General features: G+C 33.0%; 1 protein-coding gene across 1 annotated transcript in view; it reads right to left on the reverse strand.

The window, feature by feature from the left end:
• The window catches only part of Nav3 (neuron navigator 3), a 339,372-nt gene that overhangs the window by 220,965 nt on the left and 103,371 nt on the right, over positions 1–15,036 (reverse strand). The gene's annotated exons all lie outside the window — the stretch shown is intronic.

Genomic DNA, 15,036 nt, shown 5'->3' on the forward strand with positions numbered 1-15,036 from the left:
TTATATTTCTACAAAACTGAATAATCCTATAGTAAATAAAGGTATTAACTTTTCCATCTTAAAAGGGTGATATCCATACTTGTTTAAAAAAATAATTATTGGTACATTAAAATTACACAAGGTCATGGGATTCATTATGCAATATTTGTATATTCACATAATATATTTTGTTATATTCTCATTCTTCAGTACCATCCCTTTCCCTCTGATAACCATTTAGGGTGAGGGGAAAGGAAAGGAAGAAAAAATGACTGACTTATTTTATAAGTAAGAGGCTGATCTTAATATTGGCCATGGAGTTACACAACTAAAAGACTTTCATAAAAGTACAGAAAGCTAGAAAATTCCATATCTTTGTGAGCATTTAAAAAAACTATTCTATGAATCTTGGAATTCTAAAGTAAATAAGAAATTTAAAGTTAATAAATTAGGAAGGTATTAACTTCTGTCTTATTAAGCTCTTATCAAAGGCCAAGCATGAAGACATTTAACGTTCTGCCAGTGTCCACTTTAACTTAGAGTCATAGTAAGGTCAAAACATTTCTTTAAAAACTCAAAAGGAAAGATAAATTTATACATTTATATGAAATCCATCCTTATAAAATGAACAAACCATATTCCTTTTTAAGTGTAATTTTGCAAAAAATTAATGTAATAGTCAATGAGATATCCTGTGATTGAAAATGGACACAGCCAAGGTATACACATTTCCTTTGAGGTAAAAAAAGATTTTTATATTAATTCACTTTGTTTTACTGCTATCTTTCTACTGCAAAAAATAATAGAGTTGAATGTGCTGGTAACAATACAGCCTAATGAATTTTATCTGCCTATTAGTATCTGAATATCCAGCAAGGCTATAATGTTGAAATACACATCAAATCCTCTTTTTTGTTCTCAGTTCACTTTGCTACTAGAAAATAATTAAATAAGAAATAAAAGGAGGAGCAAAGAGAAGAGGAAATGGATGAAACTGCATGTCCTATATCCATCCAGAGCAGTCTTTTAATTCTTCAAGTCCATTTAAGTTTTTAAATAAGTGTTGATTGTGACTTAATATTGAAAAAAATGGATAAATATTTTTAAATGTTTGAAATAACAGTCCTGATGTTATTAATTTCATAGCAATTATAAGTCTTTTGTAGAAAATAGAAAAAATTCTGACTTAAATATACCATTTACTGAAAAATATTAACAGGATGTTATCTCCTAAATTTGAATTACTTTTATGGTAGATGAGCAGGTTAGTTGGGTGGGACATCCACAAAATACTAATAAATAGAGCCTTTAAGTTTGTAAGATACATTTTTCAGTCTACTTTTTAGTCAGCATATGAAATAGACTGATATCTAGATTGGGTTTTAAAAACACGTGGCACTACATCAACATGAACCACAATTAGAAAAGAACCCTGGGGCTGGGGCTGGGGCTGGGGCTCAGTGATAGAGTGCTTGCCTGGCATGCGTGGGGCACTGGGTCCCATCCTCAGCACCACGAAAAAATAAAATAAAAGTATTGTGTTCATCTACAACTAAAAATATGTATATATATTTTTTAAAAAGAATTTTATAGCACACTTTTTTATATCTGTGTATATAAAGTATGTTCACACCAATTCACGTCTTCATACATGTACTTTGGATAATGATGTCCATCACATTCCACCATCATTTCTAACTCCCTGCCCCCTCTCTTCCCCTCCCACCCCTCTCCCCTATCTAGAGTTCATCTATTCCTCCCATGCTCCCTCTCCCTACCCCATTATGAATCAGTCACCTTATAACAGAGAAAACATATAAAACCCAAATAGAGAAAAGTAAAAAGCAGTCCTAATTCTTTACAAGACTATTTCTCAGGAGCATTCACCTTTTTTCCTCTATGTCATTCATTATGAGCACCAGCAACCTAAAATAGTTCTATCAGGTCTCCATTATGACTATGATAGCTAAGTAATAGCAAGAGAATAAATATTTGAATATTGTTTCTAATATATCAACTAAAGGCTAATTTATTTAAAACTCATTTACTTATTCAATAATATTGTCCCAGGCCTAAATGAATTTTCTAATAATATAGTAGTATAATAAACATAACTTTAAGATCTTTTCCCTGATTAATTTCAGTCCTATAAATTCAATCACACTTGTTAGTATTATGCTACATTTTTTACACAATCAAAATATATTACAGTATAAAGAAATGGCTTTGAGAAATCTTATTAAATTCCATTTATGTAGTCAGTTTCCTCACCACAGGCATACTTGAAAATAATTTGAGTGGAATTTGTAACTATATGATATCATGCTTTAGTTACTGATTATTTTTACTTTAATAAATTCTAGAGATGATCTTTTTATTCCTGCTGTTTTTAAATACATCATCCTTAAATATATTCCAGTTAAATAGACCTACTATAAATATTGTTTTGATTACTTTTTTCCATATGAACTCACAAATGTTCTTTGAACTACAAACCTCTTAACTTTTGGGGAAACTTACAAAGTGATATTTTCTACTACATTATATTAGCTTCTGCTAAATCTATTTAAGTGTTGATTAAGAATTGCTAGATGGACTTTCAGGGTCCATTAATGGATGGTAAGTCACAATTGGAAAAACATTTCCCTAAAGAAAACCAGAGCATTGCCATGGCTATGTTGCCTCTTTTTATGTGGGGAGATTATATTCAGTAGCTAATAACTAGCAAATCATGCTCAGAAGCAAAGTCTCTCCAAGATTTAATTAAATTAGATACTTAATGAACAATATTTAAAATACAGGCTATATAATTATGGTTAACTTTTACATGTCCCCATATCTAGTACCTGAACAAGACATTTACTACTTCTTTCAGCCCCCTTTAATTTGTCTAGGTACACAAATAAAGGAAAGAATTGAGTTCTAATGTAATTTAGTCCTTAATAAGCAACCAATTATTTGTCCAAATTTAAACTATTTCAAAATAACTAGGTTATTTGACAAAGTTATTCTTTTCTTGATCTCCTCCTCACTCCCCCTATTTAGTTTGTGAGCATGTAGAGTTGTATGCCAAGCTCTCATAGGTATGCTTACTTATTTGTTCAGGTAGTTTTGATTTTATGAAGACGTAAGCTTGAGACCTTCAGTCTCTGGAAAATGGGAACCATGTTTTATTGATCCAGATTCTATAATATAACATGAATTTGATAGTATTCAAAAACAATTTCTGATCTTTGGCTGTTGTAAGTCAGGGAAGAAAATATCTTTATTCTGGAAAAGAAAAGTTGATAATGACAGTAGAAAGCCAAAACCCACTGATAACAGGCAAACAGCTGAGAAATAGAAATGTCAAAGGATTAATCAAATTTGGGTGAGCTAACAAAACATGTAGATATACCAATATTCCACAAATACTGAAACTATGTATGAAAGGAACTTGCTCCTAATATATTTTGAGCTTAAAAAAGTAATTTCAAAGAATTCACATAACTGCAGAGCCTATGGAAGTCTCACAAGACCCTTTCAATATAAATAATGAGATGGCATGCAGATAATAAATGTCATTACTTAGAAGATTCAGTGAAATTGTACATGGAAAGCATACAGCATGATACACTGCCTATAGAACAAAATGTATGTCATTAATACTAATAGTTAGTGGCTATGGTATAAAAGCCCACCTCTTTTGCTTTAGGCCTTATGTCAACCTGCCTAAGAACTGTACATGTTGCATTAACCCTGCTAACCCATATTTTTAATCCAGAGATTCTTAATCTTTGTTGTACATAAGAATAAATAGCATAACTTTAAAATCCACAGATGCCCAATTTATATTCCTATCAGTTCAAACAAAATGCCAATATATAGGAGCCAGTTTCACTTCCTGGGTGATTTCAACTCCCCAGAAATCTTGGAAACTACAGCATTAATCTATGCTCTTCAAAATAACTGTATATATTTTCAGTGTACTTCCATGTTGATGCAGGAATCCCACTGCTAAGACCTAGCAATACATTGTCTTTGGTTATTTGTGTCATGGTATAACATAAGTTATGCATTTTATACTTTATTCTCATGATATTAAATATATATAAACAAACATATATGTGTGTATATATTTATATATAAAAGGATATACATACATATATACATACAAAGAGAGATATTTATGTAATTTTTAAAAGTGTACAGCAGTAGTACAAAGAAATTTATTCTGAGTTCTGTAGGCACCACATTCTTCATTTGGCTCAGGTAATAGTCACATTGTAGCTTATGAACAGTCACTCCAAAACTCTTGCTTGTCTACTGTTAAGTTAAGCATAATTTTTTGAGTCCTGTCTTCTATTTGTGACTTTCCTTTTTTTTTTCTTTTTCTTTTTTGGAATGGAACACCTACTTTCCCTCTCTGTTTCATGTTAAATTTAATTATAATTAGGTAACTATGAAAACACTGATATAATGAAAATAGAATAAAGCATCACTGGTTCTAGATTCAGTCAGTATTTTCAGAAGTATCAAAATATATTGCCCTTTAAGGCTTTTGGAGTTTATTCAAATAGTTATTGTTATTGTGAAACCTTAAGCAAAAGTAGAGCTTTATTAAAGTAAATGTGAAAATGGACTACTGTATAGGTTTTTTTTTTTTTTTTGGTTGAAGAAATTAAACAGAGTCAACAGAAGTTGGTACATACTTTTAGATCTGAATAGTTACTATTTGTATAATTAATGCCAGCATGTTGGAGTCCCTTCACTTAATTTTATGTTCTAATCAAACCACTTATTTATTTACTGAACATTTATTACACTTACATTATGCTCAAAGTAGAGCCACTATCCTTAAATATTCTAGAGAGCATTGACTTATTTCCAATAGTTTCGATTACTCCCATGAAAAATGGGAGCCCATTTTCCAAATCAGAAATTTCGCTTATTGTATAATATCATAATTGTACATTACCATGATTTTTATGAACATAATAAATAAAAGCATTTTTAATTGCTTAATCACAAATGGATTTCAAGTTGAGTTAAAGAAGGTCTCACATTTTCTTTCTTCACTTATGAAAACTTAAGACAGTGATCAATATATTTATACCTTCATTTTTTTTAAACCTGAGGGTTAACATGTATACTTGACATAAACACAGAATATATTTTATAAGTATTTGTATTTATTCATTTCAGTGTTAAGTAAGCTATTTCTAAATAAGAACAATTCTATTAACATCAACCTTAGATTTTGTGATTAAGTCTAAACTATGGCAGAACACTTAATATTGAATGACTAATTCATTCAGCAAATATTGATTGCTGATTATGGGCAGAGTTCTGCTGGCTGGTGAAGGGATATAAAAATGAATTACAAGGTCTCAGTCATTGTAAGTTTATAAAGCAGCTGAAGACACAAAATAGATTTATAACTCACCATAGCACCAAGCATCATATGATAAATTTCAATGAAGAATTATAAACAACATTGTATGGCATTTAAGAGAATGAAGCTATCTATTTTCACTATAGATCTGGAGAAAGCTTCACAGACATGTCATTTAGACTTGATAGATAAGTCAGATTTGGATAATGTTAGACATCCATGAGAGGGAGGAGCTAGGTCCTGCCAACCAGAGCAACCATAAGGAAAAATGATTGCAGAGATGCTGAAGAATAAATCATGGCAACCCTCGCCTTTTGCAGTTTGCTTACAGAGGTGACTTTGACTTGGAATTTTAAAGACTGTGCTGCTCCTTAGACTCAAAAAGTGCTTCCATACAAAAGGTTAAGTAATCATAAACCAAGTTGCAATATCACACCTTGAAGACTCATTTCTCTACAGGAGAAATGCATCCTAATTAGGATTTCTTTCAAGTCCTGGAGAGAGCTGTCCTGAATCATACAGACACCGTCTAGAAGATCAAAAACCTATTGTAACCTCAGCTGTCTCTGGAACGTGAATTTTTTTGTGACTTGTGCTATTTTTTAATTATCCTTACTTCTTATTTTTCATGATAAATTTGTAATAAATCCAATTTAATGTGGTGAATGTTGTGATCAGAGAAACACAGACTCCTAGAGGATGAGGGAGAGCCTACTCCTGGTCAGAGGCCAAGAAGGCTAGGAAAGAAGAGTAACTTAGACTCATCTAAAATCGCTATAAAGATCTCTTCCTCTAACCTGGACTTATCTACACCAATTCAAACGGAAAAAGTGTTGATCTAACAACTGAATCATCATGCAGGAGGACACACAGAGCCCATGATCTTAACATGCAGGTTTTGCTGATAAAAAGGAAGCCCAACTTGCACATTTAGGAAGGGCTCACCAAAAAGAGGTGCTATGAGGTAAACCCAGGAAGGAGCTAAATGTGAACACAGCTTGGTTGAGAAACATCATAGGTCAGAATAGCCAGAAATTAAAAGTCGAACCTCACCTCTTTCTCAACTTTCAACCGCTTATCAAATCTGAAAGTATTCTGAAGGTTAGTAGCCTTCATATTGGTTTGGTGAAACTGCATGGGAAGGGAGATAAGGCCAGAAGAGGCTCCAGGGTTAGGAATCTTGAAATCTGAAGAAAGCTGGTGGTGGGAGATGAGGCCAAAGAGACAAGTGGGGCTCACTGAGGAGCACCATCCAAGCCCCATGCTTGGTCTGGGTTTGATCTTAAAGCTCAGAGGTCTAATGGGATCTAACGGGAAAAAATGATCAGTACTGCATTGGAAATAAAAATTTTTATATGACCACACAGGATACAGATTTATTGATAAACGATAATAAAGGCTCCACAAATTGATTTTTACTCATACTATCCTGCAATGCACTCTAATTTTTTAAAATTCTATTTTAATTGATTTTAATAAGTCAATAATAACACTCTAACCTCACAAAACACACAATACATAGCATGATAAAGCTGCAGTTTGAAAAAAATAAAGAAAAGAATGTAGCATGTCAAGAATGGAGAAAAGCAAAGTTGTTTGGAAGTTACCTCTCAGTTCCCTTCAGCCTCACCCAAAATCCTAGCACAGGAAACTTGTTTATATAGAATTTTAAGCAAGCATTCTATTAACTCTAAACGCAAAAACCTTTTAACTTTCACTCCAGTCAAGTTAGTATTAGATTTTGCATTCACCAGAGGTTTACAGTCATAGCATGGCATTTATCAATGTGCAAAATTAGTAAATAGTAGAGCCAGAATTCAAACCCAAACCTGTCAGTCTGCAATGAACTTGCTCTTCTTACCACACCATTCTTGTTACCTCTGTAATTTAAACATTCTGATTGAACTACTCATATCCCCTGGCTTAAACTCTCTACCACTTGAGAGGTGGTTAGGACCCAGTGCCAGGCATAAAATAGGTGCTTAATAAATACTTGCTAATTGTAAGGATGGATTTGTGTAGTCTGAAGGTAAAGCTAGAAAGAGAGTGCAAAGTCTACTTTTTCCACACATTTCATAAGTTTTCAAGATTCTTCCAGATTATTTTTAACTAGGCAGTGCATTTTTATATCTTTGTCGATTACAGGATGATTGGTGTAGCTACATGCCAAAGAATGCTGACAGTTACCAAATGCCAGAAAAGACAGGGAAAGGATTTCCCCTATAGCCTCGGAAGGAAGCACAGCCCTGATGACACATGGATTTTGGTCTGGTGATCCAGAATTTAGACTTCTGGCCTTCAGATCTGTGAAAGATTAAATATCTGTTGTTTTAAGCCATCAAGTTGGTGATAATTTGTTGCAGCAGCCACAAGGAAGTAATACAATTTTCTACCAGTAAAGCACTAGATATAAAAACGTTGGCAAACCAGGGTGGGCTGAGATTCCTTGTGAGTATGCACATTTCCAGGACTCATTGTCTGGGGTTGTGTGTTGTTAATTCTTCTGAGAGAAGATGAAGCTGAAGCTTGCTCAGGTGACCCATGCGGCTGAACTGGGAAGCCTCGCATGCCCCCCATTCCCACCTCAAATTTGTTTGTGTCGCCCAACAGGGAGAGGGGAGGAAATGGTGATTTCCTTGGCTCTTGTTTTCTTTTTATCTTATTTTTTAACTGGTCTGTGACTTGACAAACAGAATAAGCATTATAGTACAATTATTTGTATTTGTTAGGCATTATAGTACAATTATTAAAAGTTTTGAAGTCAAACAAATCAGTTTTGCATCCTGGTACTGTAATGCACACATTGTAAGAAACTGAGAGATGTTTCCTATCCCAAAGCCTCAGCTTCCTCAACTGTGATATGGAAAATCTTCAGTTCACAACCTTGAAACACTCAGTGAAGATTAAAGAGCTTAGTTCCATACCAGATATATATGTTCCTGTGTATCTATGTGTGTATACATATAGATATCTCCATGTGTTCACACACACATCCATACTGGAAATGGATAAGGGCTTAGAGTTTATTTAATAATATATAACATTACTAGTATGAAAAAAGCACTTTGTGAACACATATACATTATAACAGAAGTGTGTGTGGGGGGTACAGATATGAAAAATTCATAAGGATTTCATCAGATAAAATTTATTTTTTTCTCAAAATCATACTATGGGTTTTAACTAACTTGTTAAAGAATAATGAAAGTTAAATATTAATATTAGTTGTCAATTATAGATAACATCAAACTTTATAATTAGCTGAAATTGTAAGTATAAAGTATTATAAGTGTAATGTTATAAAAATTTTATCAGTATTCTTTGACCTGAAAATATGCTCTGCAGGTTTTTATTAAGTTCCTGTTTTTCAGTTTGTTGCAGAAAACAAGAAACTTACTGCTTTATTATTAACCAGTTACACAACTTTTCTAGATTTAAATAATATTTATTTATACATGGCTAAATTTCTATAGCAATAAATTTTCCAAGTGGATGATTTCACCATAGCATCTATAAATATAAATATTATTCCTCTCACATAACCACACCCTCTCCCAACCTCATCAGAGTTTACATTCCTGACACAAGTGGAAGAAGCAAGTGTGGTCTTAAAGAAGAAAGTTTATTTATATCACAAGGTTGGGGGTAGGGGAGGAAGCAGGAGAGGGAACCAAAACATTAAAGGAAAACACTCTACCAAAATCCTAGCAAGTGATTTTGTGAAACTTGACAAATTGATTCCAAAGTTTACACACAGAGGTAAAAGAGGTAAAAGAATTAATGGAACACAAAACAAGATGCACTACACTGGGGGGGCTGATACTACCTGATTTTAGGGCTTATTATAAAGCAACAGAAACAAGGCAGAAGAATGGACAGATAGATCAATGGATCAGAAAAGAGAGCCAGAAACAGACCCCCGTAAGTATATTCAACTGATGCTTCACAAAGAAGCAAAGGCAATACAATGGAGCAAAGATAACATTTTTAACAAGTGGTGCTAAATAACTAGACCACCATATACCATTTAAATATATAGACACAGACCTTTCTCAAAATATTAATTAAAAATGGATCATAAGTCTAAATATAAAGCACAAAAACATAAAATGTCTGTGAGATGACACATGTGGGAAATCTAAATCACGTTGGCTTTTAAGATACAACACGAAAGCCATATCGGAGAAATTAATAATAAGCCAGACTTCATCTAAACTAAAAAAACTAAAGCTCTGTGAAAAGGCAATGTTTAGGAAATAAGCCACAGAATGGGGAAAAAAATGTTTTCAAAAGATTTGCTATCCAAAATATGTAAAGAACTCTGAAAATGCAACAAGGAGAAAACAGAGTGATTAAAAACTGGAGCCAAAGACCCGAAGAAATGCCTCCCTGAAGAAGATATACTAATGACAAATAAGCACATGAAAAGATGTTCCATATAATGTGTCATCAGGAAATTTCAAATTAAAACCATTGTACATGTATTAGAAAGACCAAAATCCAGAACTATTACAACACCCAGTGCTGACCAGAATGTGTAGAATGAGAGAACTCTTGTTCATTGCTGATGGAAATGCAAAATTGTATAGTCATATGAAAGATAGTTTTGTGGTTTCTTAATACACTAAACAAACATTTACATTCAATCCAGCAATTGCATTCCTTCAGATTAAACAAAGAAGTTAAAAGCTTACGTTCATACAAAAATCTGCACATGGATGTTAATATCAACTTTCTTCAGAACTACTAAGACTTGGAATTAACTAAGAAGTCCTTTAGATGGTGAAAAGATAAGTAATCTGTGGTACATTAAGACAGTGAATTAGTATTCAGCACTGAAACAAAATGAGCTTTCAAGCTATGAAAAAAACAAGGAGGGAAATTAAAGGCATATTACTAAGTGAAAGATTCTAATCTGAAAAGGCCACATACTATATGACTCTAAATATCTATCACTCTAAAAAGGACAAAACTATAGAGAGAGTAACTAGGAAGGATGAATAGCTAGAGCACACAGGATTTTTAAATTGATGAAACTATTCTGAATTATATTATAATGGTGGATGCATGTCGATACATGTGGAGAGCATTGACAGAGAATGGAGAGCAGTGTCTGAGATTGGGGTCTCTGATGACCTAACAGCTGTGGCAAGCCTAGTGGCTGGGAATGTTTCTGTGTCTATGAGCAGAAAGTATTTTTTAGCATTTTAAGTGAAAAAAAGATAAAAATGTGATCAATATTCAAATATGTAGTAAAAATTTTAATTATATTTTACAATGGTTACATATATGTACTTAAAACCTTATAAATTTTCCCAACAAAATTTTAAAACTTACATCAGTCTCCAAAAAAAAAAAAAAAAAAGAAATGAAAAAACTGGAACCCAAACCAAATTAAATTATTTAATTCCAATTTCTATCGAAACTATTAATGACAGAAACCAATTCAAATAGACATATATTCTTGCATGAATACTTAAACTATTTATTTTATAACATAAAGTTAATGCAACAAAGAACTGCTGTGTTTTAAACTATTATTTAATTTCTAAGTGGCAGACCAAATAATTCTTACACACAGTAAGACAATTTCTATGCTATACATTTTTTTGTAAACCAAACAAAACATTTTTAGCAAAATAACTTTCTAAACTTACAATGAAAGCAGTTTTAAAATCTGTAAAGATGGCAAACTCTAATATGTTATAAAATAAAATATTGAAGAGAAAATCATGAACTTTGGTATTTTTTAAAACCAACATAGCAGATTAGAATGTCAATGGGCTGTGCTAGTCATTCCAGTTTCATCACTGCAGAAATGAGCAGAGGCCCTAATAAGCATTGCTGAATTCCTTGTCCTGGGTCACAAAGTCATAATTAGAACTCCAGTGACCATTGTCCTTTCAACACAGTATACTGCTCCTCAAGACCTCCATAGAATTTCAGTTACTTCATTTGAACTTTATACAGAGCAATTTCTAGGGACACAGTTTTAAAAATCATCAGGGGAATATTCTTACAAATTAAATTATTGGTCTCTAAAACTAGTAGTTTTATGCATTCTTCCGAATTTTGAGCCTCTGTGAAAATAACGAAATTGTTAAGGAAACTGCAAAGTAGTAATTTTCATTTAAAATTCCTTTAGAGTTATTACACTTGTAGCAAAACACTAGTCTTTATGAGGTATTCTTTTTCTAGCCATGGAACTGCTTAAAAAATGGCAGGGGATCACGTGAATGGACTAACCTTGGCAGTATTCTATTCCTGTGAGTCATAAGGCCAGAATCCTTCAGTGTGCCATTTATAAGATTTTATTAAACTTCTAAGAGCATTCCAATTTTTATCTCATCCCTGTGTGGTTAAAAACCTCATCTTCTTTTCTTTCCTAAAATAATCCTTTGAAGGAGCAAGAATTACAAGCAGTGGCTGGTAAGAGTGTGAAGGAAAAAATACTGATAAAAGTATGGGACACTTACTATCAAGAAGAGTTTCACCTTCCAGATAATCCTAACTATAGAAATGGAATAAAGATGTCTGTAAAACCTGTAACAGTATTTATTCTGAAGCCATAATCCTGTGGTACACAAAATGAGACAGGGAGGGAAGACTGGAATGTACTTTTCTCTCTTCTAGGAATGAAAAGAGTATGATGAATGGCTGTTCCAAAGATCCTCACAATCAGCAAATTTCATACAATAACATATATGACATGATCAAAAATAAGGTGGAAGGTCATGGCTGATAAACACTTGGGCTACTAGGGTGAAGACAAAGGAAGGGCAAGCTGTGAGCCAGTGCCTTTGCTAGATCCTTAGTTGTGCGGTTTAATCTAAGTCTTTGCAACCATTTCACACAACAATTTCATTTCACACAATCGAATGTCCTAATTCCCCTGCACATTTGTATGGGTCCTTAAATATAATGGTCTATTTTAAAATAAATAAAAACTTGTTTTCAAAACAACCTTTCTCTTACATGTCTCACATTTTTGTCTAAGAATCTTGCACTTGTGCCTCTGCATTTCAAATAAATGTTGGGCATTTTTTTCTCTATTTTTAATCTGCAGGCCATTCCAGACATTCCTGGTATTAATAGTTTACTAATTTATTTCCTCATCTAAGTGCATCAAAGTTATGGCATGCAGCATATATTTTGAATCCTGATACCACCCACCTAGAAATTACTCAACAGGTGTCATCTGTATTAGCAGCTTCATCTTCAAATAAGGGTAAATATAGCGTTTGATAAGCTCCTACAAAGTAAGTGCTATTTTTTTTTTAAATAACAGCACTTAGTTTGTAGGAGTTTATCATTAGAAAAAAAAATAATAACCATGACTTTGACACTGGGATTCATTGAATAAAAATAATACTAATAATAAGTTGGTAAAAATTCATATTTTTCTTAAATATGTGACTTTTATATCATGTTATTTGAAAGAGTAAGATATATGTATATATGTGTAAATTTATTTAATATTAGGTACTATATATAATAATATACTTGTTGAATTTTCTTTATTATAATGACACCATTAGAGAAACACATAGAGCATACATTAGTAGTATCTATTCTGAAGTCATTACACATTGATTTTAACTCCTTCAATTTCTGTTTAATCTATTTCAAATACCCACATCTTAACCTAATCATATTCCCTTATGACACATCACAAAGGAATATGTCTCCCCATTCTTTCCTGATAGTGGATCTCCTATGTGGACTTTGAAATTTCCTCCTCCATGATTTCCTTTAGGATTTCACATCATCACTTATCACCCTACTCCCCTGGACCCAATCTGCCTGTTTACTGCTTTCTTCTTGCTTCCTTCCTTCCTTATAAAAAAACTACCCTCAACACAGCCTTTCTCTTGAACTATATATAATTTTTCTTCTCTTCAACAGGGCACTCCTAGAAAAATTATTTATAACTCTATAGATATCTGAATCTCTTATTTACTTGTTAACACACTATCACTCTACAGAAAGATCATCACATTCTCACATTCACATCACCCGTGCCTGTACAATTACCAATACTAACTTTCTCATTCCAGCATACCAAGTATATGGCTAGGTAGGATTTGACAGCATCTGTCATGTTTAGCTCATCTCACTTCTTTCTACCTCTCTGGGCTAGTGCAAGTACCATAGCTGCAACTGTTGTATTTACTCGAAGGATTAACAACACATGTCTGTGATCCACTTGCTTAATGATGGTCTCACATTCTTCTGGCTCTTTCTCCCTCCTGATTCCTACATATCTGTCTGCCACATAAATGTTGCTATCCTCATTATAAGACCCTTAGCTTTTTTCACTGTTGACTTCACACAGACTTCCTGCAAGGTCTCATCCTTGCCCATGGCTTTAACTATTAACTATGTACTCAGTAGAGTTCAACCAAAGCTTTTCTCTGACATTTAGAAACATATGTCTAATTGCCTAAAATCACCTCCTACTTACTCTTCATGTCAAAATATTAATGTATCATCTTCCTCCCTTCACATTTTAGGCTGTTTTCTCCAACAACAATACTGACCTTACTTAATAGTAATTACTTACTCATTTATACCACAACATTTGGGGGCCTTTTAAAACTTCCTGTTTAAAAACAAGTGGATGATCCTCCACATCCCTTTGGCAGAAAATTCCCAGAAAGAATAGGGTGATTTAAAAATATATATTTTATCAAATGATGCCACAGCCCAGCTTCAAAAATCTTCCAGGTTACTCAACTAAGTTAGAACACCATGCAAACTCCTTATTTGGGCCCAACATCATCATGCTTTCATCCTCCCCTTCAAACAGCTCTGACTATACTCAAACCACAGGGCATCTATCTGCCTGCATCTGGAACACACTAAGTTCACTCTCTGCTCAGTCTTTTTCTTGCCTGTGAAACTGTAGTACTGTTATTATCTAGACTGCACCTCTGATCTTCATATGTAGTTCTTTCAAGTGTCCCTATACATAGTACTTTAGGTGCTGGATAAACTTTAGCTAAGTGTGATTTAGTTAACTGTTAGGAGAATTCGTTAATGTAATATACATTCATGCCTCACAAGAAAACATATTAATCAAAGATTAAAATGATTCATTAAATATCATCAAGTTTGAAACTTAAAGACAATCTATGACTACCAAATACAGTGACTTAGTTTTACCTTACTTTTTGTTATTAAACACAAAGAGCAATCAATGTCACAAAAAGAAGAAGATATGATAAAAGTAGGTGTATGAACAAGGACAGAACTCATTGTTACTAATGCAGAACCTCCTGATGTTGTGCAATAAAAGTCAACATCCTGTTTGGAGTAGAAATGAAATTCATAAGCCTAGTCATGCTACCATAATTCTCTTTACTTTCTTGTCTCCCTCACAGTGGAGCAATTCCATTCATTAATAACATAGTACCACTGCAAATTCTGAAGAACAGAAGAAAAAAATACTTCAATCAAAAAGTTGCATTTGTTTCTTTTATATTCTGAACCAACACACTGTGGCTATGCCAATTTCAGATTCAAAATTCAAACATAAGAAGAAAAGGAAGATTCGAGTCATTCTTATTCAAAATTTAATGTGATTCTGACTAATAATTTTTGTCTGGGGGAAAAAAACATTTTTTTCATAGCATTTGCAATATCTCAGACTTTGGTCTTTCTTTTTCTATTTCTTTTTTAAG

Source organism: Marmota marmota, unplaced genomic scaffold (assembly GCF_001458135.2).
Source record: "Marmota marmota marmota unplaced genomic scaffold, marMar, whole genome shotgun sequence".
NCBI classification, from domain to species: Eukaryota; Metazoa; Chordata; class Mammalia; order Rodentia; family Sciuridae; genus Marmota; species Marmota marmota.